The sequence below is a fragment of the Cebus imitator genome, unplaced genomic scaffold (genome assembly GCF_001604975.1).
Source record: "Cebus imitator isolate Cc_AM_T3 unplaced genomic scaffold, Cebus_imitator-1.0 Scaffold124, whole genome shotgun sequence".
Classification (NCBI taxonomy): Eukaryota; Metazoa; Chordata; class Mammalia; order Primates; family Cebidae; genus Cebus; species Cebus imitator.
Window position 1 is genome coordinate 1,448,350 of NW_016107439.1, and position 4,560 is coordinate 1,452,909.

Genomic DNA, 4,560 nt, shown 5'->3' on the forward strand with positions numbered 1-4,560 from the left:
CATTTTGATCCAAGTGCCCACAGTTCTGATGAATGTCAAAGGCAGGCTTGAGGAGGGAAGAGGAAATGATTAATCCTTTACTCCAAGTCATTCACTAAGGATGAACTCTACAAATGATCAACCAGATTTTCAAGTAAATTCTCCTTGTCGACTTACTTATTTCTTGTAACTGTTCATGATGTTTATATTAATTTGTTTTGGATGGAATTATTTTTAGCAGATATTAAAGATTTTCATGAAATATTAGTTGATAAATTTGAAGATTTACTTTGGTTTAGTTTTCATTTGAACTTAGTTCTAGTTTACTCTAGCTGTTTTTCTGCGACCAAAGCTCAGTATATTCCAGATTTTTCTATATTTTGGGTCAATGACTTTGGGGAGTGAGAGTTTCATAGGTATTTCAAATTAGAATGCATGCATTTTGGATGACAAGGATTTAGAAATGGTAGAACAAGTTTCTTCCAATACTTTTCATTCCAGTTCATTGCCTTTTGTGTATCTCTTAATTCACAGATTTGTTAATCAGCTAGTTCAAATAAGTATTGTGCCTGCATTTCAAGCACTTGAGAAGGGATTAGTGTCTGAAATGTGAGTCACTTACAAAATTGAAATTCAGTTGAGTTGGATTGACACATCTCTTATAAAGCAGCTGGAGTGAACCAGCTGCAGCACAACTAAAACTCAAACTAAACTCCAACTTCAGCAGCAAGCAGACAACCTGTAAAGGCATTAGAAACCATTTTATATAATTTGCTACCAATTTTTTTTTTTGAGGTGGAATTTCGCTTTTGCTGCCCAGGCTAGAGTGCAATGACGTGCTCTCTCACTGCCGCTTCTGCCTCCCGGGTTCAAGTGATTCTCCTGTGTCAGCCTCCTGAGTAGCTGGGATTACAGCCATGCGCCACCACGCCCTGCTAATTTTGTATTTTTTAGTAGAGATGGGGTTTCTCTATGTTGGTCAGGCTGGTCTTGAACTCCCACTCTCAGGTGATCTGCCTGCCTTGGCTTCCCAAAGTTCTGGGATTACAGGCATGAGACACCGTGCCCGGACAGCTATTAATTTTTTTAGAAATTACATTTTCTTTTACTTTGGTCCTCACAATCTAGAGAGTTGAATTAATCATTCTTACTTCATAAAATACCATCATTATTGACCCATATGAGGTTCCTCTCATGTTTGTTTTTATTTTGTATATTTCCCCTTCATCTCCAGTCACCACTCCCATTCCCCACCTCCATAGGACTCAGTTTAATGTGTTCATGATATGTTCTTAAAATGTATGTACCTTTTTAGTAGTGTTAGGTTTATATTTGGTTTCAATTTACACACAGAATGATGCTACAAATCTTCTGTTTCTTACCCTCTGTTTGTAGGGTCTATACATGTTGATGCTTGTACATTTAGTTCATTACCCCTGTTGAAGCAAACTAAATTTGGCCTGAGAAGGACTCTACCATATTTGAGTCCTTGTGGATGAAGGACTCAAATATATAAGCTATAACCTAGCTTAATAGACAAAATTGAAAATGTAACTTAATAATGTGCACCTGTAACAACGGCTGAGTGTTGGCCAATCCCAGTGGCCTTTCTTCAACCACTCTTAGACTGCTGAATATTTGAACTGCGTTCAAATAAGGCAAATGCCCAGCGGTAACCAATCTCACTGTTTCTATACCTCACTTCCGATTCCTGTACATCACTTTCCGATTTTTATCTGTAAATTTGTTCTGACCACAAGGCACCCCTGGAGTCTCTGAATCTGCTGTGATTCTGCGGGCTGTCTGATTCACGAATCATTCATCGCTCAATTAAACTCTTTTACATTTAATTCAGCTGGAGTTTTTCTTTTATCAGATGGTGTCAGAAGCGCTATCCGAAGTGGAGTTTCTAGTGACCACCAGAAGCGCTGAGTGAACACGCAAGGTACCTGCAGGACCCGGCTGTGTCCACTCTCCTCTCAAGCTGCTGAGGATGGTGGGTAAACTCCTTCTCCGATCTCAGAGCTCCACAGATTTGTGTTTTGGGCTCTTCGAGTTTCTTTGAATAAATTTCTGATCCAAATTGGGTTTGGAGCTGTGACAGAAACTGGACTGGGTCCAGGAATGGATTTGATCCAGGAATTAATTGGCTTGGATCCAGTTAGAGGTCTCTTACATCTGACTAGGTCAGAAAGGAACTGGTGGTAAGCAGTAATATTACAGAGGTTATAAAATTTGGCTTTTGAAAATTCATATACACCTTTGTTTCATTTTTCTTAAGTGCTGAGGTAGGAAAAAAAAAATCACTTGCTACGTTAATCAAGAGAACCTGAGCGTAAAGCCATTATTTGGGGTAAAAACGAGATCCTTAATTTCTGGAAAACTGAGTTCTTTCTGGCTTATACTTTAGGCCTGCGAAGCAGCGAAGTCTTACAGAAACAGCAAAATCTTACTAAAGATAACTTACAGTGGAAAGTTCCCAATGAACAACAATGCATTAAAGTACATTTAAAAAATGAGGGCTCTCGGTAAAGTCCCTTCGGGCTAAGAAAGGGTTTAGCACTGCAGCATGTCGACTGCTATTCTCTTCTCTTTAGCATAATCTGCCTTGCACTCTTTGCTGAAGGCTGTGCGACAGGATTAGGCATGTTTACAGGATCGTGGGACATGGGGATCTTTCTCCTCCCTAAAGGGGAAACTTGAGAGATGATGAGACTGCTGGAAAAATCCGTTTACTACCGAGAAGTAGCTACCTGAACTTTTCAGTGTTGCTGCCATGGGTGGGTCTTTCTCCGGCCTCCCTGGTCATTTAGCCTTCCCCACCCTGCCAGGGGCAATGCTTTTTTTCTCTCCCCTTTCCCTTTCTTATCTTTCTATTATTCAGGGTGACTATCTTGCCCAGAGACCACAGGTTGAAACACCTGGTCGGAGGTTGGATTAACAAATGATGAGGTCCAACCAGGGGCAAATTTGAGCCTTGCTAGTTTGATATTGGGTGCTCAGCAGAGTAGCTACTGTCTATGTTTTTGTCACATGTATTTTACTCTGGCCAGAACAAAAAAAGATAATTTTCCTTTATGATGTGTCTTTGCCCCAGCATGATGGTGCGGGAAGCTGAGTCACGATGGCCGCTCAGGGAAAGGGAACTCAGAAGCCTGGCATGCCAGCAAAAGGGAATTTTTTACCAGTCAGATTTTGGCCTTCTTTCTCTCTGTGAAAATGGTTGAATGAATGGCAAAAACCATTGTTTAACTCCTTCTTGTTTTATGTCCTTGGGAGCTTGACCTTGTAACATGGCAGTACTTTCTCTTGGTCTCTGCCCTCCAGGGAACAGGAATTTTAGGGTTTATGTCATAGTTAGCTCTAAAAATTACTTTGAGTAGTTAAACGCCTTTGCAAGCTCAAAATTAACTACTCTTGATTCCCTCTGGGAAGAGTAGTGAAGACTGCCCTATAACATAACTCAGTAGCTAAGGCTTTGCCCTCTCACACTGATGATCTGTGTTCAATTCTCTGCCTTTGAAGTAAGTTGTTTCTAGTTTAATATCTGCATGGCCTTGTCTAGTCTCTTTTCCTCCATGTATTATCTTAAATTTTCTTTGAGCACCTGGGAGGTTACATTTGGTAAAGTTCAAAAGTCAAAAATAATCAAATGTTTGACCTGGCTAAAATAAGATAATAAAAATTTTAAAAGAGCTTTATTAAAGACTGCAATGGTTAAAAGTCAGCTTAATATGACTGGATGTGGTGGCTCATGCCTGTAATCCCGGCACTTTGGGAGGCTGAGGCTGGCAGATCATCAGGAGTTCTAGACCAGCCTGACCAACATGATAAAACCCAGCTCTACTGAAAATGCAAAATTAGCCAGGCGTGGTGGTGCACACCTGTAATCCCAGCTACTTGGGATGCTGAGGCAGAAGAATCACTTGAACCTGGGAGGTGGAGTTTGCAGTGAGCCGAGATTGTGCCATTGCACTCTAGCCATGGGTAACAAGAGCAAAACTCTGTCTCAAAAAAAAAAGTAAGAAAGTTAGCTTAATTAAAATTGGATATTCAAACTCTAATTGTCTGGACTCCTTGGGAAAAACAGGAGGCACCAGAAATCACTTTCTGGCCCTGTTCTTCCGAGGGCTCCACCTGAAAGCCAATAACTAGTTAAGAAACTAAAAACTGGCAAATGAGAAATCTTACAACTACTGTAGTAATCTTCTGTCTGCATAGCTGTATAATTATATATGTGTTGTGTGTAATGTTTATATCAAAGAGCTCTGATTAATTGGCCCAAACAAAAATAAGCACTTAAATATTTCAAAAGTAAAATAAAAACAGCTTTAAATATTATTGATAAAATAAAGACATTTTGTCCAAATTATGCAGGTCACATACGAGGTTTGCTAAATGCTTTAAGGTCATAAACTGCTTTGGCTTTTGAAAATTGTTCAACTTATTTTGGAAACATTAACTTCTAAATAAGGCCTGGCGATATATGGAATTAGCCATGCCCTGTAGCTATGCAAAGAAGCTTCTAAAGAAAGGAGATTTTATATAAGAAAGGACGCTATGGCCGGGCGCGGTGGCTCA